Source organism: Ochotona curzoniae, unplaced genomic scaffold (assembly GCF_017591425.1).
Source record: "Ochotona curzoniae isolate NIBS_2020 unplaced genomic scaffold, NIBS_Ocur_1.0 scaffold_4701, whole genome shotgun sequence".
NCBI lineage: Eukaryota > Metazoa > Chordata > Mammalia > Lagomorpha > Ochotonidae > Ochotona > Ochotona curzoniae.
In genome coordinates, this window is record NW_024467122.1 from 80,392,805 (window position 1) to 80,419,210 (window position 26,406).

General features: G+C 47.5%; 1 protein-coding gene across 1 annotated transcript in view; it reads right to left on the minus strand.

The window, feature by feature from the left end:
* The window catches only part of SCAPER (S-phase cyclin A associated protein in the ER), a 312,499-nt gene extending 300,583 nt beyond the window's left edge, over positions 1-11,916 (minus strand). The window contains exon 1 of the mRNA XM_040969720.1: positions 11,877-11,916. The gene's annotated coding sequence lies outside the window, so the exon portion shown is untranslated. The remainder of the gene's footprint in view (positions 1-11,876) is intronic.
* Positions 11,917-26,406: the final 14,490 nt, after the last annotated feature.

The following is a 26,406-nucleotide window of genomic DNA, read 5'->3' on the forward strand; positions in this document are numbered from 1 at the left end:
TCATCCTGCCTGCAGACACCTGGCAGGCCAAGAGATGACAGCAGGAGGATGGGCTCAAGGACCTGGGAAGACACACCTCCTCCTTTCTTCTCCAGATCTGAGGCTGTATAGGGTGAAAGCCGGTGTCAGGCTCCAAGCAGCAAAACCTGCCAGCAGCAACACATTAAAAACACAGATAGAGGCTGGGACCGACTCTTTATGAAGTGCACTGCATTGGGGGGGGGGGGGGAGGTATGTTTTTCCTACATATTTGCCAGTAAATTTTACAAATACTGAGGCCCAAAATCATAACTCCCCTCACAAAAGCTGTCCAACCTCATTTTGCCTTTCTGGATCTGGCGCTTGGCATTTTGGTAAGCAGAGTGGAAAACTCCCTTCAGATGGTATCACTGAGAACTGGCAAGATGGCCAAAACAACAAGTAAGCCCTACATTTCAAGGTGGGTGGCATCAGCACCCAGCAAAACGGAGGCCTAGACTCAGGATGGCAGCACACCGCGAAGCAGAAAGCACGCAGGCAACGCCAGCCCCAGGGCCCCAGCCCAGGAGACCTCATCCTGCCTAGGAAAGAATGAGACGCTCCCTGCAGGACCCATCCCTGCTGGGACACTGGCAATGCCAGCAACAGCAGAGCAGAGTTTCACGGCTGTCACAAGTTTGAAGTCACAATAAAGGAGTGACCTGAGATCCCCTGAGATCATAGCTTAGCTTCAGAGAAGGTTCTTGCATTGTTTCCCCAAACCCCGAAGACCAGCCTGCTGTTCAGAGGCATCCTGCTGGTCTGGCATCGAGCTATGCCAGCAAAATTTCCTTGCTAGCTACTCCCCCTCAGCTACGGTAGTCATCCTCCCAGGCCCTGATCAGTTCAAGCCACCCCAGGAGCTGAGGGTATACATTCTACTCTGTCCAACATAGCTGCTGCAGCCAAGCCACAGTCAGCCCAACCTGTGCTGACTGGGCCCAGGAACACATGCTCCATGCACACCCACTCCCTGCCACCAATCATGCCCCATGATCATCATGTGCTGCTGAAGAAATCCCACCGCACTGCTGGAGTGGCCACATGTGGGTGCCCCACAGCATACCCTCCTGGGCCACTACAGCACTCCTTCCCTCACAGGAGAGACTAAACTAGGGTGCCCAACTAGGGCCCAAGCCGACACTGCCCACCATGCTGACACTCTGGGACACATCTTCAGGAGAAAGCCATTTATCACAAAAGCCATCTCACAACAGTGTGACAGGTAACTGATCCCCCACATACTCTCAGGGACACAGGAAGTGCAAAACACACTAGGCACTGTTATACTTCCAGAGGCACTCAGCAGCTCTCAGGGCAGACCCCAGGAAAAACCTGACACACATTTTTAACAATTATAAACTCAACGAGATACAAGAAAATGCAAACTTCCTACTGAGTGAGAAATTTAGAGAAATCTTAAAACCAAACAAATCTTGAAAATGAAAAATTCAATGAATCCAATAATACAGTAGAAGAAAACAAGATTATGCGAACTTGGAATACAGGTACTATCAACTATCCCAGGCAAAACATAGACCACCTGCCTACACCCACCATCCCCCAAAAAAGACAAAGAAAGGAGAAAGAAAGAAGACTGCCTCTAAGACCTTTGGGACACCATTAAGTTAAAAAAATGTCAAATTAGGGGGGAGTTCCTCTCAACCAAAAAAAAAAAAGGTGGGGGGAATGAAATCTATTAAATTAAAAAATAGCTAAAAACTCTACATAGGAAAAAACGTGGACTTCAAGGTCCATGTTTTCAATAGGAAAAAACATGGACTCCAAGGTCTAAGAGCTCCACCAGACCCCAGAGACAACCAGAAAAGATCTTCACCATAGCACATAATAAGTCCCTAACCTTAACCCCTAACCCTAATAGTCAAACTGCCAAAAACAACACGGAGAGCTCTACAAATGGCACAAAGACCCCAGCTGTAGGTAACTGCCTAGCTTGCCTTGTATGTAGGCAAATGCTACACTGTTGGGAGAAAAGCAGCTAATAGCTGCCAGACATTCTGGGCCTGGTTAATTTCAAATTTATGTTAACTATACCAGCGTGCCAGCATAGTCACTTATTCTTTTCATTTGTTTTTCAAGATGCAGAGGACGGCATGGCAGACACTGGCACACCAGCAGACGGGGTCTGGGGACCCTGCCCAAGTGTGCACGGGCCCCAGGCAAGCAGGCAGGGCCCCAAGCCAGCACACCACACAGCCAAAAGACCAGGCTCAGGGAATTGTGCATTCACAGGCAAGGGGGCTGTGGACTGCTCAGGGAAGAGGGTATGGGGATATGTAGAATGGAGGACCACTGAGGGAGAACAGTACAAGTGAGGAATAAATTCTGGGGACTTCCACTGACCAAGCTACAGCACTTGCAGGTAAACAAGGGGACTGAGACTGGGTAGTTAGGAGGAGAGAAACCTGAGCTGGGCTAGATGGTGTTGATCACCACCCACCAGTACACACAAAGAGCTGGGGGTAGGGGGAGGCGGGACGGGGGTGCTACCTGGCAGGGCTAAACCCAGTATTGGCCAGTGAGTCTCAGGCAAGGGGTGGGCCACATTAGTCTAGGCCATGTCACTAACTGATGCCCAAGAGAACCAGGTCTGGAGAAAGATACTGTGGGAGATTTGTAAACTCACCCCTGTGGAATTGCAATAATTGCTGGTTTACTCAAGAGCTGGGGGTAATGACCAGCCAAGCTAAGTATGACCTTAGACTTCACCAACACTTACAGGAACTTGGGTTGAGAATCGGCCAGACTGGTCCAGGCTGCAATACCTGCAGGCACATCCAAGAATAATGTGCAGGGAAGGCCAGACCACAACAACCACCAGAATACACAAAGGCAGAGACTAGTTGGGGCAGAATATACCAGGTAAGGGTCCAGCACCCACTGTGAGATCTGAGTATGGGAATGGATCTGGTAGGGAACTTAAGGAACTCTCCTATTGGGCTGTAGCTTCCACTGATGAGTCTGAGAGTCAGGGCTGAGTATGGGCCAGACTGGGCCAGGCCAACCCATGCTGTTCCACCTGTCGACAGGTGTGTAGGCTGGCTTGTGGGGGGAGTGAGGGTATGGACCAGACAAGGCGAGGCCAAACCATGGCACACTGGCATGTGGAGGAGCCAGGACTGGGTATGGTCATGTCAGGCTAACCTACCAACCCACCAGTTTACATGAGAGCCAGAGATAGGGACAGCCTAGACAGGCCTAGGTTATAGCATCCACTCACAAGAGTGGGTAGGGGCAGGACAGGTCAGATCAGGCTGTAGTCTCCAATAGCAAGTGCCAGGATGGAGCTTAGGCCATTCCAGGTAGGGTTGGAGCAACCACCAGCACACACAAGACCAATGGCTGGGAGTGGGCTGGGCTAGGGAGCTAAGGAGATCCCCCTGGGCTGCAGTTGCCACTGGTGAGTGAAAGGACCAGAAATGGGGACATGACTAAAACATCATTTGCATGTGTTTGAATGGGGTCCGGGTTGTGCCAGACTGAGCTAGACTCCAGTACCCAATGGTGCTTGGGAGAATCAGAGCGGGTATGGAACTGGCTGAGCCAGGTCTTGGCACCCACTGATCCTCATGAGAGCTGGGTCTGGTGGTGGGCCAGGCAGTGCTGAACTGTGGTACCCACCAGTGAGATCCAGAACAGATATGAGCTGGTCTGGCAAGGACTCAGTACCTCAGTGGAGGTCAGCACTGGAGGAGGGCCAAGTGAGGATGAGCCAAACACCCACCAGTGTGCAGGAGTTCTGCGACTGCGAGCTGGTCTGATGGGAGCTTGGGAAATTCCCCTGTTAATACGCAGCCCCAGCTGGTGAGCGTGAGAACCAAGGCTGAGAGCAGTCCAGGCCAAGCCAGGCTACCAGTCAGGACACATGTGGATAAGGTCTGGGGCCAGGCTGGGCCAGTCTGCAGCTACAGCAATATGCACATGCAAAAACCCCAGGCCAGGAGCAAATGGGTCATTGTTCCACCTGGGGAGCATGAGCTGGGACAGGGGGCAGTCCAGGCTGCAATAGACCCTGTGCAAGACTGCAAAAATCATTGGTCTGCATGTGAGCTGGGTTTGGGGGAGCATTCACTAGTGTATGCGAGGGCCAGGATTAATGCTGAATGGCTGGGCTTTGCCACAGCATCTGTCAGAAGTGCAAGTTGTATCAAGACTGGACCACAGTACTCCCTGAAAAGTGCAAGGTTTGGGACTGGGACCGGGCCTAGTAGGGAAGCTGTGGGCATTCCTCTGCTGGGCTGCAGCTCCCACTGGTGTTCATGAGAGTCAGAGCCCAAACTGGACAAAACACCAGCAGCCATTTGCATACCTGAGGACTGGTTTGTGGGGTGGGGTGGACTGAGCCAAGCTGCAACACCCATAGGTATATACGAGAGCCTGATTAGGATACAACACAGACTGTACTAGTCTGCTGCACATATTGACATGCTCAGAAACCAGGGCTGGGGACAGGCCTGTGGAGATTATTGGGAGTTGTCCCAACTAGACTACCGTTTCTACTGGTGTGTGCAACGGCAAAGCTTGTGGCACACAGGGCTAGGCTGCACCACAACATCTATCAGTTTGCATGGAACAAGGGACTGGGGATGGAACTGACCAGATAACTACAATCACCAGTATACATATAGGCTGTCATAGGTGATAGACCGAGCCAGACCCTATACTGGCTGAAACATGCAAGAGTTCGGTCCAGGTAAGGTTTCTTGGGGGAATCCCCAACTAGACCACTGCACTCAAACTCCAGCCACAGGGAGAATCACAGATGTTGTGATCTGACCTTAGAATGAATGTTATCAAGCCTGGGCCTCCCTGACTGCTGATGCCTATGCAGTGGACAGCATGCCCAGGTGCATCAGTGGAACATGACAGACAGATCATTTGGGCCTGCAGAGCACATCAAATACCATGCAAGATGGAGAGCAGAACAGGATGGACAACACTCCTGGTCAAGCTTTGGCAAGAAATATCTGGATGAGTGGATGCGTTAGGGTAGACTCTGTCAGCCAATGGACCTTGGAAGGATTTTCTCAACCTGCTTGCGACAGTGAAACCTACAGCATCTCAGAACTATCAAAACCACTCAAGGGATACAGAGCAATGGTTCAGTGGCTAAATCCTCCCTTATACATTCTTGTCAACCACATGAACAACATCAATAAAAGAACACATTTTTTTAAAAAGTGCATAAAGAGGAAACTATCAACTCTAAGGAAACCTCTTTGGGCCTGGTGTGGTAGCCCAGTGACTAATGTCCACATGTGCTGGGATCCCATATGGGTGCCAGTTTGTGTCCTGGCGGTCCCACTTCTCATCCAGCTCCTACTTATGCCCTGGGAAGCAGTAAAGGATGGTCCAAGGACTTGGGACCCTGCACCCACATGGGAGACCTGGAAGAAGCTCCTGGCTCCTGGCTTCAGACTGGCTCAGCTCTGACCACTGCAGCCATTTGGGGAGTGAATCAGAGGATAGAAGATCTTCTTCTCTGTCTCTCTTCCTCTCTGTATATCTGACTTTCCAATAAAAATAGATAAAATCTTAAAGAAAAAAAAAACCTTCTTGACTCTCAGATTTCACAAGCTTAATAAGCCATATGGATACACAATCACTTATTCTAAGTTCCAAAGAAAAAACTCCCAATGGAGGCCAGCACTGCAGCAACGGCTAGTTAAGTCACTGCCTACAGTGCCAGCAACTCATAAATGTGCTGGTTTGAGATATGGCTGCTCCACTTCCAATCCAGCTCCCTGCTAATGCACTTGGAAAAGCAGTGGAGAGGATGGCCCAAGTTCTCAGGCCCCTGCACACCCATGGGAGACCCAGAAGCAGTTCCCGACTCCTGTCACCAGCCTGGCCTAGCCCTGGTTGTTGCAGCCATTTGGGGAATGAACCAACCAATGGATAACAAATATGATTCTGTCTTTCAAATAAATAAATTTTTAAAGATGTGTGTCTGTGTGTGTGCACACACATACAGATAAACACACACACTGGCTGAATCAAAAAAAAAATTTTAATCCAGTGATGTTATCTACAGCAAATGTAGTTAATAGAAAAAAACACAGAGAAAGAGAATGTGAAATGATGGAAAAGGATTTTCTCCACAAATGAAAACCAAATGTGAACAAAAGTAGCTATATTTGCGGCCAGTTTTGCCGTAATCTGCCTTGCAAAGCAGATTAAGCTACCACCTATGTCATTCATATCCCCTATGGACTCTGGTTCAAGTCCCACTCCCCACTAATGCTTGCGAAAGCAAAAGTTAGCCCAACTCCTTGAGTTCCTAGCACCCAGTTGGGAGATCTAGCAGCAGCTCCTGGCTTCAGCTTGGCCCAGCCCTGACCACTGCAACCATCTGGAGAGTAAACCAGGAGATGGGAGTATCTTGATCTCTTCCTTTCTCTGTAACCCTATCTTTCAAATAATTTTTTGTTAAAATCTTTTTTAAAAAATAGCCATGCTTACACCAAACAAAACAGACTTTAAGACAAAAAATATAAAGAGACAAGTGTATAATGATGAAGGTATCAAGTCAGCAAGATGAAATAACAATTACAAACATATGCACTTACTGCTGGAGTAGCCTATTTTATACTGTCACTATGAAATTTATTGGGATGGATAGCTTTCAACACAATAATGGGGAGACAGACATCTGGACTGCACTCCAGCTCTGGTCCAGTCCTGGCAGCATGGGCGTTAGCACCGGCAAAGGGGAGCTTTCCTCTCTCCCTCCACTTCTACCCCATGTCTCTACCTCACACAATTACACACAAAAAAAGTAATCAGAGCTCCCAGAAATAAAACCATGCATCCAGAGCTCATGGCATTCTTGACAAAGGTGCCGGGAACAGACAAGGGGGTCCCTCAGACAAATGTGCTGGCAAACCTGGACAACCACATGCAGGCCCTAGCTTTCAAAACACAGAAATGTCAACTCAAAATGGATCAAACACCTAGAGATAAGACCTGTAGGAGCAAGCATAAGAGAAACATCTTAAGACATCAGTTATAGGCAATGGCTTTTTTGGATAAGATCCAAAAACAATGGGCAAGAAAAACAAGACAAATAGCATTATATTAAATTAAGAAGCTTCTGTATATACGGCAAAAGAAATAATCAACAGGGTCAAGAGACAACCAACAGAATGGGAGAAAATATCTGCAGGATTGACACCCAGAACACAGAAGAAACTCAAAAGACTCAAGAAAAACTTTTAATCCAATATTAAAACCAGGCAAATAGTCTGCACAGACATTTCTCAAAGAATTAACAGATGGTCAACAAATACATGAGAAAATGCTAAGTGTCACTGGCTACCAGGAAAATGCAAATCAGAGCCACAGTGAGGTTTTCTTTTCCATCTCAGTAGAATGACTATCACTAAATATACAAAAACAACAAATGCTGGAGAGAATATAAAGAAAAGGGGCCTTTCACACACTGCTTGTGGCAGTCTAAGTAGTACAACCATTACAAGCAGCTGCTTAACAAACTAAAACTCCATCCACCACGCAATCCAGTTACCCCTTCTGGGTGCAGAGCCAAGGGACAGGAAATCAGTATGATCAGAACGGCACAGGCACGGCCTTGTTTGCACCATTCACAAGAGCCATGACATGGAGCCAACCTAGGTGCCCGGGTTGTGGACCAAGGATACACTGTGGTATTATATACATAATGTCATTTCACCATAAACCATGAAATACTCTCATTTGATACAAAATGGAAGTAGAAAATATGATGAGAAGTGACATAAGCCAGATAGAAAAACGCACCAAATGTTTTCTGCCACATGTCGAAACTAACGGAGAAAGCTCATCTGAATGTACGATAAAGCTTAGCAGAGGCTGCCCGATAGGAGGAGAGAGAAGTTAGTTCAAATCAGAAGTTCCACTGCTCCACAGTCCAGCATGGTGGCTACGGCAGCTGGGATCACCTAGTACACACTTACTAAGTAAAGAACCAGGAGTTCAAAGGTTCCAAATTCAAAGCAATGATAAGGAGACAGAAATGCTAATTGTCATGATTTGATCAGTACACATGGTATACATATATTGAAATGGCACTCTGTGCATCATATATATGTACAAGTATATAATGTTTATCAAGAAATACATTGATCTTCATGAAGGGATGGTTGCCTGGCACAGTGACTGCTTGGGATGCCTATGTACCGGGTATCAGAGTCCCGGGGTTCAAGTGTTGACTCCACTCCTGTAAACAGGTCCCTGCCACCATGCGTTCTCGGAGCAGTGGGTGATGGCTCAGTCAGGTCTCTGTCCCCTAACCCTGCAGGAGACCTGGATGGAGTCCCCTGCTCCCAGCCATTGCCCACAATTGGGAAGTTAATCAGTAGATCAGAGATCTCTTTGTCTCTCTCTCTGCTGTTCAAAACAAACAAAAACTGTGACATATGAGAATAATAAACTTCCATATTTATTTGAAAGGCACAGAGAGTGACCAAGAGAGAGACACACAGAAATCTTCCACACAATTGTTCACTCCTCAGAAGATCACAACAGCCAGGTCAGGGTCAGGACAAAGCCAGGAACCAAACCTCCACCCTGGTCTCTCACATGGTGGCCCAAGTAGTGAACCACCTTCTGCTCCTTTCCCAGGTGCATCAGCCGGGACTGGATCACAGAGGAGCAGCTGAGCCGCCAACCAGCACTCTGATATGGGATGCCAGCAACACAACAGCAGCTTAACCTACTAGGCCACAAGGCTGTTCCCCCTCCCCCTCCTGCCCCCAAAACTTTTAAATGCTAGTAATTTTTTTAATATATCTTTGTTAAGTGGGAAAATACATGTAGTATGGTAAAAAAAAATGAACATTACAAAAAGTAATATATACATTTTGTAATGCCAAATTGTCTAATGCAGTTCACACTTTTGATTATTTCTATTTATGCTGCCAAGAATACACCAACCGGGCCCGGCGCGGTGGCGCAAGTGGTTAAAGGTCCTCGCCTTGCACGCCCGGGATCCCATATGGGCGCCGGTTCTAATCCTGACAGCTCCACTTCCCTTCCAGCTCCCTGCCTGTGGCCTGGGAAAGCAGTCGAGGACGGCCCAAAGCCTTGGGAACCTGCACCCGCGTGGGAGACCCGGAAGAGGCTCCTGGCTTCGGATCAGCATAGTATCGGCCCGTTGCGCTCACTTGGGGAGTGAATCATCGGATGGAAGATCTTCCTCTCTGTCTCTCCTCTCTGTATATCTGCCTTTCCAATGAAAAAAATAATAAAAATAAATCTTAAAAAAAAAGAATACACCAACCAAGTGGCATTTTCCCCTAAAGCACACACACACACACAAAAAAAAGCCCATGCAACATTTAAGTTTTATTTATTTGAAAGGCAGAGAGACAGAGAGAGAGAGTCATCTTCATTCACCAGCTCACTCCCTCAAACACACCACTGCCAGGTCTGGCCCAGTCTACAGCCAGGAGCCAAAAATATCCCTCATAAGCGGCAGGATAAAAGCCATCAAGCCATCTTCCACTGCTTTCCCAGGCTGATGAGCAACAAACTGGAATGCAAGCAGAGCAGCTAAAACTCCCGCACACCTCCCACCACCCTCTGCCAACACAGAACGCCAATGTTGCAAGCGGTGCAGTTTAATCCACTACACCCCAACGCAGTCTCTCACAAATCACATTGCACTTATAAAAGATTCTAATACATGTTAGGCTTACTTTACTAATACATGTTAGGCGAGTGCAGTTACCATCACAGTGGTTTTGTTATTTGTGGGAGAAGAAAGGCCAAAAAGGGAGCTCACACCCCTTTCATAGTACGAGGACTCAGCCAGAAAGGACCTTCTATGACCCACACAGCAGGCCTTAACCCCACTGCGCACGCGCGCACACACACACACACACACACACACACACACACTCTCTCTCTCCCTCTCTCTCTCTGCAGGCATCACGTGTCTGCAGGTTCCAGTCTCCAGGCAGTGAGAAACCCTCTGTTGTGTGCACACCACCTGATCTAAAGGATTTCATTACAGCGGCCCTGTTTGGGACACACTGAGGATTGTTGAACTCAGGGGACAGGGAGAAAAAGGGACCAAAGGGACCAGCCGTTTGCTGAGGGTTCTGGGGCAGGAGTAGTTCTACAGGCTTTAGGGAAGCCTCGTTTGTTCCCTGCTATCAACACATTCATCAGGTAGATACTATCTCCCTTCTATAGAGGAGAAAAAGGAAAGCAGCAGAAAATGACGCCCTAGGCCAAGGGGCGGAACTGGGAGTCAAACTCAGTCGGCCTTCCTGGTCACCACATTGCACAAAGACAACCTTCCAAATGACATTAAAAATGGATGCTGGCGATTTAAATATGTTTAATGCCTTCATGGTTACTATTTAAAACACTTCAACAAATGGCATACATCCAACTGCACCCAAGACATTTTGGGAGCGTCACAGTCAACCAAAAAAACAAAAACAAAAACAAAAACAAAAAACCAACCAGGGATAGAGGACCAGTTAAAGGCCAGACTGAGCGTCAGAAAGTTTCATGTCAGATTGATCACACATGCACGATGACCCAGAGCAATTTCTTTAAAGTCTCTTTATCTACATCCCTGAAAAGACCATACCACAGATTATTCCAGAAAATGCAAAATCAATGCTACTGAAATCCATGTCCTAACAAAAACAAATTACAGGTGCAAGCAAGCACTGGCCTAGAGGTGAAGCCCTGTGGCCTCTCTTAGTGCCTGGACCCCATGCGTGTAACCGAAGTGGCAGGGCAGACCCGAACGCTAGCTTCCAGCTAATGCAGCCAACGGTGATAATTCGGGTTAGCCAGGTAGCTGAAGCCCCTGGGGAGGAGCCTGAGTGGCGGGTTCTAGGCTTCAGCCAGCCCAGTTTGGGCTGTTGCATGCAAGCAGGCAGGTGCTAGGGAGGGCGCTCTCCGCCCCGCCCCCTCTCAAATGAATAAGTAAAAATTAAATGAAACGGAACAAATTAGGATGTATACAAGTAATTGCTATCTCTCCCGTGAGATGGCTCTAGTGAATGAATGGTTATTTTCACGGAAAACAACTTGGCACAGAATAGGAAGCTGCTCCCAGGCCGTCTCCGCAGGCGCCCCTTGACAACGGCAGGTGCAGCTCCAACGGGAGAATTGTCAACCAGCTTTGCAACCACCCCAGGGCCTTGCTGGAGCCGGCCGCGATCCTCTGCAGGTGCGAGGTCCCGGGGAAGCCTCCTTCCCCCCAACACACCCACCCACACACACACCCTGCCGCGGGAGGATCGCGTCCCTCATCAAAGGAAAGACCACTCCCGCCCCCGCGTCCCTCCGCAGGGCCGAGGTCAGACAGAGTCCTGCCTCCGGGAGAGGGAGAGAGCACGCCGAGCCCAAGAGGACGACGGCGATCACCTGTCAAGCCAGAGGCGGGGAGGGCGGCTCCCGCTCGTGCACTTCGGACATTCCAGAAGCCTCGACCCGCGCCGCCGGGAGCGGTCCACTTCCCGCCCCGCAGAGGCCGGAGGGCAGCCCCCCACCCACCGATGGGCCCGTGTCACGCGCGGGGTCTCTGACGCCCCAGCTCAGCGCGCCGGCCAGGCCCAGACCCCCGCCAGCCCCACCCTCCGACCCCTCTCAGGGGACCCGTGGGAGCTGACGAGCGGCCCCCCGCTCCCTTCCCCCAGCAACGAACACACACCACCGCCCCGTGCCTCACGCCCAGGTGAGGAGAGGCAAGTCCGTGGCAGGGCGTACCCCGCCGCCATTTTGTACCCCGACCCCCGCAACGCTCGCTCCCAGCCCGAGTCCCCGCCCGGGGCCCGCCCGGACCTGCCCGACGCGCGCCCCTCACGGACACTCACCCCCGGCCACCCGGCCTGCGCAGCTCGGGGCGGCTCCGAGCGTCCCGCCGGGAAAGGGGCGGGCCGGGGCGGGGCGGCCATGGAGGGGCGGGGAAGCTGTCCGGCGCGCCACGTGACCGCGGCACCTCTCCACCCCCCCGCCGCCCCGGCTGCCGTGCGCAGGCGCAGCACGTTTCGCGCCGCTGGGGACGCCGAGGCCGGGGACGCCGTGAGGGCCGCGAGCGGTTCCGTCCTCGTCTCGCGTGTAGCAGACCGAATGTCTGTCCCAGCGCTGCCTCCTACTTGACGCTCGCCCCGCCGCGAGGCGTCTGCCTGAAATGCAGGCTCCTCCCTCCGCCTGTGTTATCGCCTCAGATTGAAGACCGAGAGGTCGCCTCACACAAATCTGTAGTGAGGAGAGAAGGAAGAGCGCCTGAGGAAGCGGCGGCAGTTGGCGGGGGCCCAGGCTGCGGCGGCTCTGAGGGACAGGGGCTGGACAGATGGGTGCCCCAACTTCAGAAAGTCCCCAATCACTGTCGCCTAGCAAAATCGAAAACAGTCAGCGCAAAGCATCCATGTGGAAGGGACGTTGCCAGTCGCTTTGGGGCCCCGTCCTTGCCCCTGTGACCCCACAGCTCGTGGGAACTCACAGACCCCGATGGACTTCCACCTCACAGCTGGGAAGGGAAGGACTGCGAGGTGGATCAGGTTCTGGCTCAGTGGAAAACTCACTGCTTCTTCAGTAGCTTCTGCACCGTTTGTTAGGCATCTCTGCTGTCTCGGGGTAGCGTGGTGATAAGAAGGTGATAGCCATCATCAACAATAAAGTACATGGGCAGTCTCTGTGCTCTTGATTTCTCATATATAAAATGTGTATTTCCAATCCTGATTTCTGCTCCTGTAATCGAGGTTGGCGCGATTAACTACGTCCCAGTTATTTCCACTTGGATCTCTCAAAACTCAAAATGACCGTGAGAGGAAGAGCTCCTCTCTCTTAGCTATAAATAAAACTGCTTAATTGAAGGACAACTTATATTCTACACTATTCACTCATTTAAAGTATGCAAACGCAGTCATCACCGTGATTTAAAACCTTCAGAACACCTCTGAAAGAAACAGTTATCCCCTCATTTTCCCACAGTACCTTCCACAGGCTGGAAATATGTACAGACTGGCCTCTTCTGTATATTTCACATCAAGGGAACGGGCGGTCTGGTGTTTTGGCACTGCCTTTTCCCTTAGCATAGCTGTACGGTGCAGCCAGTGATAGCCAGCACCTTTAACAGTGGGCAGATGGAATATGGCTGTATCCCCCACCCTCTGTTCACTGCTTGGGTGAGTCAGTGAAGATGTTAATGTGCTTTATATTTCTAAATATACTTTCAAAATAGTTCCAGGAAAGGTGGGGCATGACAATAATGAAATGTCGGGCTCGGCAGCATGGCCTAGCGGCTAAGGTCCATCGCCTTGAACGTGCCGGGATCCTATATGGTCGCCAGTTCTAATCCCGGCAGCTCCACTTCCCATCCAGCTCCCTGCTTGTGGCCTGGGAAAGCATTAAGGGATGGCCCAAAGCCTTGGGACCCTGCACCCGTATGGGAGACCTGGAAGAAGTTCCTGGATCCTGGCTTCGGATCGGCATAGCATCAGCCGTTGTGGTCACTTGGGGAGTGAATCATCGGGGGGAAGATCTTCCTCCCTGTCTCTCCTCCTCTCTGTATATCTGGCTTTCCAATAAATAAATAAATCTTAAAAAAAAATAATGAAATGTTAATTTCACCTTTAGAGAGGAAGCCCTCAGTGTCTCCCACCCCTCCCTTCTTGCCTCCCGTTACTGAAGTTTATCAGAAGCTTTGTGTCGCATGATAAAACATTGTACTGTGCACTTTTCAAACTAATTGGAGGGGGAGAGCTTAAAAACTCCCGACTTTGGCAGTTCGGGGCAGTGGCTCCTGGAGTGTAGCGGGAACTGCTGTCGCCAAGCCTGGGAAATAAAGACTCCTCCTGTCATCCTGCCCTTGGGTCCAGTGTGATCTCTCGCATCCCGCAACAAGCATAGCATTCTGTAGGGATAGCCACAGTGTAGTATGTTTCAAAATGTCTGTTCATAGCTGAGTACTTCATTTAATATATACCACTTTTCATTCAGTCATTCATCCATCAATAGACATTTAGAATATCTCCACTTTTTGCTTTAACTCCCTTCAACTGGGCTTCCAAAGTGTTTTATACAATTTCTGATCATGGGGGCCCAAATGCAATGGCTAAATGGCTAAATCCTCACCTTGCAAGTGCCGGGATCCCATATGGGTGCTGGTTCGTGCCCCACATACTCCGCTTCCAATCCAGCTCCCTGCTGACAGCATGGAAAAGCAGTGGAAGACACCCCAAAGTCTTGGGACCCTGCTCCCACGTAGCAGACCGAGAAGAGGTTCCTGGCTTTGGATTGGCTCAGCTCCAGCCGTTGCACTCATTTAGGCAGTGAACCAGCAGATGGATCTTTCTGTAACTCCTTCTTTCAGTAAATCTACCTTTCCAGTAAAAAATAAGTAAACCTTAAAAAAAAAGAGGTATATAGTAACACTGGAACTGGAAAATAGTGACCTCCTTTCTCCTTTTCTGGAACTGTACCATCCAGTAGATAACCACTTGACACATCTAGGTATTCAAATTATAATAAGCTAAGTTAGAAAAACCAAATTTCCAGTGATCAGCAGCCTCATATAGCTGATGCCTACTGTGCTAGACAGCACAGATAAAGTTTCCATCTTTCCAGAAGTTTCTATACCTAAAGCAAACTAGAGACACCATTTCGGTATTATGTTAACAAAGAACCGCAGACTTGGTGACTTACAAACAGACGTTTTATTTCATTTTCCTTGAGGCTGACGAGTCCAAGGTTAGAATGCCAGCAGATTTGTGCCAGGTGAAGGCCTACTTGTTGTCTCACAGGCAATGGGCTTCTTGTTGTGTCTTTACATAGTGAATAGGCAAGGGAACCTGACTGATGTGAGTTATAGGGGTCATTCTTTCATTTGTGAGGTCGCTATCCTCATGACCTAACTACTTCCAAAGAGCCTTCCTACTTCCTAATTAATCACATTGGGACTTAGGGTTTCAATTTTAGGGGCATAAACACTAAGCCTACAGAAGATTTCCACTATTATATCCCCCCCAAAAAAGGTACACGGTTGTTCTTCCTAGTCATTTTGCTTAGTATGAGAACATGACCATGGAAGGTAATACAAGGCAGAATCCTGACCTTGGCCTGCCAAGTAGAATCGTGCTTTCTCCTAATCATTTAGGAACACTTGTTGTTAGTTATTTTAAAAAGGTATACAGGGCCCGGCGCAATGACGCAGTGGTTAAGGTCCTTGCCGTGCACGCCCGGGATCCCATATGGGCACCGGTTCTAATCCTGGTGGCCCCGCTTCCCATCCAGTTCCCTGCCTGTGGCCCAGGAAAGCAGTCAGCAGTCGAGGACGGCCCAAAGCCTTGGGACCTGCACCCGCGTGGGAGACCCGGAATAGGCTCCTGGCTTCGGATCGGCATAGCATCGGCCATTGCGCTCACCTGGGGAGTGAATCATCAGATGGAAGATCTTCCTCTCTGTCTCTCCTCTCTGTATATCAGCCTTTCAAATAAAAAGAAATCTTAAAAAATAAATAAATAAAAAGGTATATAGTTCTAGTTCGTATGATATTGCGATTCCAGGAACGGGGTGGAGGTGGTGGAGATCAGTGGGGAGGAAAAAAGGGAGAAAAGTAGGAAAAAGGGAGAGATGGAGGCACCTGAGGCCCCTTTATGTTCAGGCAGGCCTGCAAGGTGTGGGAGGCAGGATTGAGAGGGATTGAGGGCAGGCCCCAGGGGATTGGTGCCTGCAGGTGAATGCCTAGGGATGATTGGTGAGTGGGCAAGGATGGGGAAGGGGCTGAAAGATTGGGGGTGGGTTTCTCAGGTGGAATGCCAGGGTACATCTGATTGGTCCACAGAAGATGCTGAGAGAAGGCTGGAGGACACTAGAAGAGAAGCTGAGGATTTCTCCCTTTCTCTCCCACAGGCATCATCTCCAGTGCTCAATGAAGCTTCTACATGGCTTTGGCTCCCACTGGAAAGCTCCTGTTCCGGCTCTGGATTTTGCCTGACAGCCTTGGCCTTGAGGTTCTAGCGGAAACACCTCTTGTTCACCAGAGGATGGATCTTGTGCAATGTTTGGTTTAAGTGTAGTGATTACCACTTCACAGGTGGAAAATGAAACTCTAGCGATCTGTGGCAGACAGTGGTACCATAACAGAATAATAAATATATGCAATTGGTTGAAATGAAGACTCAGTTGGAGGTAAAGAAATTGGAAAATTTGGAAGTGCTGTTAGTGCCGTTATTGCCATGTGTTATCTATGTTCATTGCAAGGACTTTGGAGTAAACTGACAACTTTGGAAGCATCACAAAACTTAAAGAAAGAAAAAATAAGCTGCAAGCTGTAAATGCTCAACACAAAGTTTGATTTAAAAAAAAAAACTGTAGGGCCCGGCGCGATGGCGCAGTGGTTAAAGGTCCTCACCTTGCACGCCCCAGGATCCCATATGGGCGCCGGTTCTAGTCCTGACAGCTCCACTTCCCATCCAGCTCCCTGCTTGTGGCCCGGGAAAGCAGTCGAGGACGGCCCAAGGCTTTGGGACCCTGAACCCGTGTGGGAGACCTGGAAGAGTCTCCTGGATCGGCATAGCATCGGCCATTGCGCTCACTTGGGGAGTGAATCATCGGACGGAAGATCTTCCTCTCTGTCTCTCCTCTCTGTATATCCGCCTTCCCAATAAAAATAATAAAAATTTTAAAAAATACGCACACAGATATGCAGTATGGATTTCCTGCTGATCCTAAATGGAGCCGCTCAAAACATTGCAAGGGTTTGCTTGGTTGACAAACTAACATTCAGTGATGCAGACATGCTAAGGACATTCCTCACATAAGATGGAGATGGCGAGGCAAAGGAATCTATACAAAAGAGTCACTGTTCTAGGTGTATTGGAGTAGAGGTTTCGGACTATGTTTCCCAGAAATGTATGTCCAAAGGTATACTGAAAAGAGAAATAGAAGTGTAGGTGTCTTGAAAATTGTACAGTGAGTGGTCGTCAGCTCTAGATCATGCATGACTGGAGTGGGTTTTTGGAAGCCATGGAATGTTGGTAGAGTGGCAGGGGCCAGGTGCTAATACATGGCTGTCAAGACAAGGAGGGTATAATTCCCATCATGGGCAGCAGGGACAGAGTGGCCACCAGAATGTGTTGTCCTTCAGGAGTCTGTGGCAATGTTAACTGATGATAGGGTCCCAAGGGTTGAAATAGATGATCAGCCTACTTGCTATATACAACTGGGAAAACTACAGGTCTATGACAGAAAACTGACTTGAGTTGCCACAAAAGGAAGTCACAGCCTCTCATTTGGTTCCCATGCCTAAATTACTTCCCATACCCAGTGTCCGGGAACCGAAGCAAGGACTGGATTTTCCTGAAGAAGGACACTGTGACATTGTCACAACTGCGCTCTGTCAGTATTTCTCCAAGCAAAGGGTCCTTGGGTTATTAGCAGAACAAGCATGTAATGAGGGGAGGGATATATTTAGGTTTTTGAAGGGATTGTTACGTAGAGTTATGAGTTGATACTCACCATTGGGGACCCCTGAATAGATGGAGAACTTTGGGTGGCCAGTTCATACATGAAATTCATATCCAAGTCTGTGAACCACATAGAAGACTTAATGGGTGCTATAGACCCACTGTGTGCTTATTTCTATAGGTCCTACATGTATGTTTGGACAAGACATACTTGTCACCTAGCGCAGTCCCTGCAACGCCTCCCTGACCCATTAAGAAAGAACTCTTATGAGAGGTAGAGCCAAGGAGAAACCCTTGAAACGTCCTTTCTCTAACAGCAAAGTAATCCCAAAGCAATACGGCAACCCCGTGAGAATTACAGACATCAATGCCACCATCAGAGCTTCTCCGGCACACGTCCACTGAACTCCCATGTCTGACTATAGGCAGAAGTACACATGGTCTCCTCTTGGAGCTTCTGCCCCAGACACACTATCTTTGCTGGAGCAAATCTGCTGTCCTGCCACCCAAAATGCTGCCATCGATCTGGCAAGTCAGATCACAGCAATTGCCAAGGAAAACCAGAGGTGGCACATTTTACCTGTTGGAAATAGCACTGTACCCTCACGGTCTTAGCTTAGGAAGCAGGTTAACTCTTAGACTCTGTCATGGTCTGGCCCACAGAGACTTTGATCATTTGGACATCCCATAGAGCATCACGCTGATACTCTGATAATATCATGTTGAAAGGCACGGTAAACAGAAAATACCAAATATTACAGAAGCCTTACTAAATACAGGCATACCAGAGACACACAAATTCAATTCAGGAGTTATTGACATGTATCAGTGGGTTATTGAAATATAGCAGTGGCTCTCAAACAGAAGCAGTTTTGCCTCCTAGGGGACATTTGGCAGGCTGTGTCTAGTATGATTTTTCATTGTCATAACTGAGAGTGGAGCTTTCAAAATTGATGAGGACACGCTACGAGTAATCGCTCCAGATTAAAGGGCCCAGCCTATGGGCCTGGTGCAATAGCCTAGTCATTAAATGCTCGCCTTGCATATGCCAGAATCCCATATGGGCGCCGGTTTGTGTCCCAGCTACTTTACTTCCCATCCGGCTGCCTGCTTGTGACCTGGGAAAGCAGTCGAGGACAGCCCAAAGTCTTGGGACCCTGCACCTGTGTGGGAGAACTATAAGAAGCTCCTGGCTTCTGGCTTTGGATCAGTTCAGATCTGCCAATGAAGCTGGTTGGGGAGCGAACTAATAGATGGAAGATCTTTATCTCTGTCTCCCCTTCTCTCTGTGAATCTGACTTTCCGACACAAATAAAACAAATCTTTAAAAAAAAAAAAAAAAAAGTGGCAGCATTTGAACTGGTGGCCAGCAGATGGTGCTGCTGCTCCCATAGCCAACCAACTCAAGTCCCAGAAACCTAATGACCTTCTGGCCAAATTTCCTTTCCTTTCTCCATATCCTTAGACCCTTGTGGTTTAGAGGTCTTTGTTCCTATCTCTTCCTATGTGGGGGATTTTCTCCTAAGGCAGGGTCTTGGGTGCAGGTAGTTTATCCGGGAAGAGATCCCAGAAAGCACGGACAGAGAACGAGGCAGGATGCAACAAAGAACAGGTGCTGCTGTGAGCGGCAGAAGCTCCGTCTCCTCGAGAACCCTTTGACGAACAGGATGGGAAAAAAGCTTTATTAAATTTAAACTCCTTTAAAGGAAGGGAAAGCAACTCACCAACTCCACAGGACATTGCTTCCTCCCCACGTCTGGGCTGCGCTTTCCTTCGGCAGAACGTCAGAGAAAACTCCATAAAGCGAAGAGAGAAGGAGGAGCGTCATCCTCATGCAGGTGAACGTGGGTGTGCGGAGGATGCAGGGAGAGAGGGATGCACCTGCCGCAGTTCTCCAGCAGGTACACTTTCAGCACAGGGATGTGTGACAGTGACCCCGTGGAATGGTACATCTAAACTGCCATCCACTGCCTGGGCTATTTGTTAAAGCAACAGCCAGAGGAGAGGTTTGAATACTGGATGGAGTGATCAGACCTGAAGAACGAGAGGAAGTTGAGTTTCTGCTACACAATGAGAACAGAAAAGACACTATCTAGGATACAGGGCGGATTCAGCAGTGCACTGTTCTTGTTCTGTCGCCTGTAGAAAGGGTGAAAAGAAGCCAGTAAAGACAAGATGCAACTAATGCAAGACAACTAAGGATGCAGATCCTCCAAGAGCAAGGCTTGGCACTGATGCTGTGGGACAGCACGTTAAACTGCCGCCTGTCACCTGAGCATCTCACATGAGCACCGGTTCAAGGCCCCACTGCTCCACTTCCCAGTCCAATTCAATTCCCTGATAATGTACCTGGAAAGCAGCAGACCAAGGGCTTGGATCCGTGCTACCATGTGAGAGACCCAGCTGGGGCTCCAGGCTCTGGCTTTGGCCTGGTCCAACCCAGCTGTTACAACCAGTTGTGGAATAAGCCAGTGGATAGAAGCTCTCTCTGTCTCTCCCTCTCTTTGCAGCTCTGCCTTTCAAATAAATAAATACTGTTTAAAAAAGAGCAGAGTATTGGATCACTGTTCAGGTGAAGGACTGCGGTCAGCCAAAGCACTGACTCAGGACAGTGAGAGCATGGAGTGAGCAAGGAAGCAAGGCTGTAATGAGCATCACTTGTGCCCCTGTGTCACAGAGATGACCATGTCAGGGATGCATCTTTTTGTTACTTACCTGAAGATTAACCGGTTATTTCCTTTCTCCAACTTTGTGACTACTGTGTACAAAAAGCATAAAAGGTAGTAAACTCCAGTGGATTTCTATGTCATCAGACCATTGGGAAGCCACGAGTTAGTGAGGAAGACCATGAATTGCCCCGGCAGTTCTGGGCTTGAAGGTGTCACTGGTGACTAATCTCAGCCTGGGGAGAAGACCACAAGGGCCTCTCCTGTGTAGCCTCCTGCTGGACTGAAGCAGGATGTTGTTCATTTGTGGTTTGTCACATTGTCTGTCTGATTTGTCAGCTCTTCCACCCGACTGGTTTGAGTAACACCCTGAGCTCAAATCCCTCTGTGGTTTAGACCTAGGATGGATCGTGCTTTCTGATGCATAACTGATACATAACCTACTCTAGGCATAACCTACTCTGAATGCAGTGCCCGGTCTGTTTGCATCACGTGGTGGTAACTCAGTGGTGACAACCAGGACACATTGATATGGATCTGTGCCAGTAGTCATCATCTCTGAAATGGATAGAAGCAGAGTGAAATATCAGAGGTGAAAATTACAGCTACTAAAATACGGGTGGGTGTCAGGAAAACATAACCCAGTCTCCCCTTAGCCCTTTTAATTTCACCACCCTGCAGACCTGTGCTGTCCAACCCAGTGTCCTCTGGCCATTGAGTGTAGCCCCTGAGAAACTGAAACGTGGCTGTTGTGAATGAGATCTGCACTAAGTATATACTGTGGATTTAAGCCAACACCAATCCACAAGTGCCTTCCTGTACTGCAGAGGCTCCCGACTTGAGAATTACATTTTTCCAGACTTCTTGGCAACTAAATTTCTGATGCAGATTAGTCTCTGATCATGTTATGATGGACTCATGAAATATGACAGGCAGAAACAAAATCCATCTTTTTACCCTTTGTGCTGGCAAGACAGTTTGCAGAGAGTTCTCTGTAATGGGGTCCCATGGTCATTTCCCAGCTGTCTGGGTGTCCAGAGGTGCTGCCATCAGCAGTGGTGGCAGTGACAACTACTTCTTGATCATAGTGTTCTCATCTCTGAACCAAAGCTATGAGAGTGTGTCTTTAACACTTCAAAGGGGCGCCTTGGAAGTAGGAGTGTTTTAGGGTGAGGGGGGTCTATTTCTGTATTTTTTTCACAATTGTTTCTAACAGTCTAGCCTCAGCCTTGCTGTTACCCTTGTAAAGATCAATTTCCTCTAAGCAATCTCATCGTGGAGGCAAGCGGTGTGCACAGAGTTAAGACACTGATCGGGAACGCACAGCCCAAATCAGAGTGTCTGGCACTCATCCTAACTGTGCTGCCACTTCAAGTTTCCTGCTAACCCACACCCTGGGAGGCATTAGACGGTGACTCAAGTACTTAGATCCCTGCTATATACGTGAAAAATCTAAATTGAATCCCTAGCTTGCAGCTTCTGTCTCACCCACCCATGGTTTTTGAGTACATTTCAGAAATAAACCAACAAATGAGAGATCTTTCTTCCTCTCACTCTCTCTTTCAAATAGTAACAGAAATAAATACTTTAAGAAAATCTCTCCCTGTAAAAAAAAAAATACTTTGGTTTCTACTTTCTGCACGGAACTATCTGATACTGCCTTCAGCTGAGATGAGGAATATGACAAGTTCAACTCAAGACAGAATTCACTTAAATTGCCACTGAAAGGTGCAGAACCAGTTGTTCAGCAAGTAGTTATGTGTCAGGCACACTGCTAGCCAGTGAATACAGACCAATGCAAAATAGATACAGCTTCCATTAAGTGCCCTAGTTCCAGTGGGCAAGGCAGACACACACACAATGAGCAATTGGGGGTACAAACACTCTGGTAGACAGAGTACTCTGTGTTACAAAGCTGTGTGCAAGAGCTGTCTAACCCCAGACTTGGGGTCCAAAAATACGTCCTGACCTGAATTCATAGAATCTAACTCTGATACATTAAATGTGTGTGTGATTAATAGGAGCTTGAATATCAGGTATAGATTGGATTGATAACACATCCATGTTACATTCCTGCCGTAGATGATTTTATGGTGGTTATGTAAGAGAGTATCTTTATTATGAAGTACACTGAAGTATTTAGAGGTTACAGGCCTAGGCACCTTACAAGAATCTTCTACCAAATAAATCAGAAAAATGTGTGTGTATATGTGTGCAAGAATAGTTAAGGGACTCACATACTTCAGATTCACCAATTATTCACACTACCGAATTCTCTCTTTCTCTCCCTCTCAGATTTATTTTTATTTACCTAAAAGGGAGAAACAGGGAGAGAGAGACAAAGAAGTTGTCCATCTGCTAATTCAATCCCCAAACAGTCACAATGATTGAGACTGGAGCCAGGTTGAAGCCAGGAGCCTAGAACTTCATCCTGGTCTCCCATGTGGGTGTCAGGGGTTCAAGAACTTGGGCCATCTTTCACTGTTTTCCCAGGCGAATCATCAGGGAGTTGGATGGGAGGTGGGGCAGCTAGGACTCGAATCTACTTTGAAATGGGATGTGGAAATCGCAGACGGTGGCTTAACTCGCCATGATACTATATTGGTCCCTCACCTCCACCCCTGCTAGCATATATAGCCCTTTCATTTGCAATTTTGCTGAGATCATATCAAAATTTAAAAATTTGAATACAAGCAAGAGTGATTGCCAGAACTTTCAGGAAGACTAGAACACCAGTCTTTGTGATCCCCGGCAGAAACCCAAATGCACACACCAGACTTGCACCCAGGGAAGGAACCACAGCTGCTCAAGGAACCTGACCTTCCCTTGTGCTGTTTCCAACTGAGAGTTCTTAACAGTCCTATTATGTCTGACTACTGACTTAGAGAATCTGGAGACTGTATCCAATTAGCGCTGTACCCTAGGTCATCATGCACCACGCCTTTGCTACAACCACAGTGTGGAGAGGCGACAGAAACTGTGTATGTGCCATCTGCAGCCCCTACATGGGAAAGTTGACTTTATTGTGAGGAATTTTCCAAAAATCAGAAGAAACACACGTGCTAAAAAAATGACAGTATTTCGTAGAATTCACTTATTTGCTGTGCATTTGCAGAACATTTCCATAAATCCCAAGAGAAAAATTGCTGAAGATTAATATAAGACAACTCTTCCTTAAAAAAATCCAAATGTGGGCCCGGCACAATAGCCTCGCCTTGCATGTGCCAGGATGTCATATGGGCACTGGTTTATAACCCAGTGACCCCACTTCCCATCCAGCTCCCTGATAGTGGCCTGGGAAAGCAGTTGAGGATGGCCCAAGACCTTGGGACCCTGCACCCACATGAGAGACGTGGAGAAAGTTCCTGGCTCCTGGATTCAAATCAGCTCAGCTCTGGCCATTGTAACCACTTGGAGAGTGAAAAAATGGACAGAAGATCTTCTTCTCTGTCTCACCTCCTCTCTGTATACTTGACTTTTCAATAAAAAAAAGAAAGAAAGAAAGAAAGAAAGAAAGAAAGAAAGAAAGAAAGAAAGAAAGAAAGAAAGAAAGAAAAAAGAAAGAAAGAAAATTCAAACATGTTCACCCCTCTCTAAAAGGGTGATAGCCTGAGAAATGGAGGCAGAATCTCTGGGTGACATCCAGTCTGTTTCAGTTCTGTCATGACCCTATCTTAATACTCTATAGCCTGTGAATGAAATTGCAGAGTTAACCATGACCAGCATGTAGTGGGGAAAAGGAATGGAGAAAAACAGGAGGAAACAAGGAAGAAAATGAAGCAATCTTTATCTCACAAGTGATCATAAGACTGCAGTTGGTGTTTCTAACTTCTTTCACCACCCATCTCAGGTTCTCTGTGTTCAAAGCAGCTGGCTGCCCAGGCCTAGTCACTTCATGGGATGACCCATTGCTTCATTCCCAAGGGAGCTGAGCCCTTGATTGCCTTGCCTATGTGAGACTCCTGGAGTCCTCCAGGACATTACCCCTGGTTACCATGTGACTCTGGGAATCCTCTCAGCACCTGCTATTTGTCAGCAACCCTCTCTCCTCCTGATAGTTATTTTGGAACACGCCTTTTGGCCCCTTTCCTGATGACTTCCTCCACGTGACAATCATAATTTCCAATCCATGGAACCATAGTATGTCCCCTTACTGATACAGTTCTCTCATGTACGGCGAGCTCTCTCTTTTTAAGATTTATTTATTTTTATTGTAAAGGCAGATCAGATTTACAGAAAGGAGAGACAGAGAAAGATCTTTCATCCATAGGTGTGTTCCCTAAGTGACCACTGGCTGGAGCTGAGTCAATCCAAAGCCAGGAGGCAGGAGCCTCTTCCAGGTCTTGCATGTGAGTCCCAAGGCTTTGGACCATCCTCTGCTGCTTTCGCAGGCCACAAGCAGGGAGCCAGATTGGAAGTGGAGCAGTCAGGACCTGAACTGGAAACTATGTGGGATCCCAGCAATTGAAGTGGGGGAGAAAAATGAGCCTTTGTGCCAGGCCTACAGTAAGACCTCTAAAGCAGCATGCTGAAGAACCAAGAAGATGGGAAACAGTTTCCCAGTGTGTTGTGTGTGGAAAGCATACTTCTATCTCAGAATCTATAATTTTGCAATGAAACAAGAGTATGATTATTTGTGTGTGTGCGTGTATATATGTGTGTGTGTGTGTGTGTGTGCATACATACATATGTTGCTGACTTAGCAAATAAAACATCTTGTAGAACAGCACCTTAACCTTGGAAAAAATCTTAATATTCTCCCTGAATTTTTAATAGACCACTTATCCTACCTCTCTGGATAGCTACTTATTTCTATGTGATAGGATCAATGAAAAGACCTGTGAATTCCATGGACATCAGTTTGTTGCCTTAATTCTCTCACCATAAATCATGTCTGCTTTATTAAAAGCAATAATTACATCGAGTATCATGCTGGCCTGTAAGATAGTCAAGGATGAGGGATAATGCTATAAACTGAGACATAGTGGGCAGCGGTATTAAATGGTGCCATCAGACAAAAATATCCAGAGATGCCTATATATCTCACTTTAATTATAGGTATCATACTTTACCATGTCCTAATTTGCATATAAGAGAGATAATCTGATTTAAATTAATGCCTAAATTTAGCAACCCATGGGATCAAATTCTGAATTGGTTCTCAGCTCCCTAACAGTATAGGAAGCCCAGAGTATCTAGTCCACAACACCAGTCATTATCCAATACAGTTCATGGAAAGATCCAGAAGCTGCTGTGTAGATTTCTGTTATGGGGCAACAGTAATGACCAGAAATGGAAGGGAAAAAACATGTACTAAACAAAAAATGGATTTGAAATATATTGGATGTCAGAAACAGGGCTGATGTTGTGACACAGTGGCTTAAGCCACCATCTGAAATATTGGTACCGCATGTCAGAGCACCAGTTTGAGTCCTGACTGCTCTGCTTTTCATCCAGTTTCCTGCTAAAGTGCCTGTGGAAAGCAGCAGAATCTATCCCAGCTGCTTAGGCCCCTGTCATCTTTGTGGGAGACCCAGGATGGAGCTCTGGGCTTCTTGGTTCAAAATGGCCCAGCCCTGGCCACCTTGGCCATTTGGAGAGTGAACCCGCTGGCCCCTTCTGTCAATCTGCATTTCATATACAGGTATGTCTAAATTATTAGAAATATGTGTGTATGCAAATTATTGGAAATAATAGCTCAGTTGACTCTTCCTCCAACCAAAAGGATACAGAAATATATTTTAGTGCCTGGACATGGCTTAGAAATACAGATCAATTACATCACTAGCTATCAGTCTAATCCCTCTCAGGCCTTGTAGAATTCCCTGTTTTATCTTCACCAAGCATTTATCCAGATGTGCTTAGAAATCTAAGATGGCAGAAAATTCAACCTAACCCAAGGTCACTCCAATAGCTAAACAATCTTCCTTGTATAAACTTAAACCCTTGAAAACAATTTCGTGATCAATGAAGTTTCTACAAACACACTCAAGTCTTCCATACAGAAAATAATCAAAGTCTATTAAATGCCCTAAAAATGTAATTTTAGATATGAATGCCCAAATACATTCTGGTTTGGTGTTAATGATTTTTTTAATAAACATTAAAGAGCAGGAATTGTTTCTCACAATGACATGGGCCTGTTAGTCACTGCCTTCTCACCCATTAAAATTCCACTGGGTCAATGACTTCTTTTTTACTTTGGAAAAGAATCTGGGAGTGGTTCTATAGCAACGTGGTTGCTATAGAAGATGTCAAAAGCCCAAGAT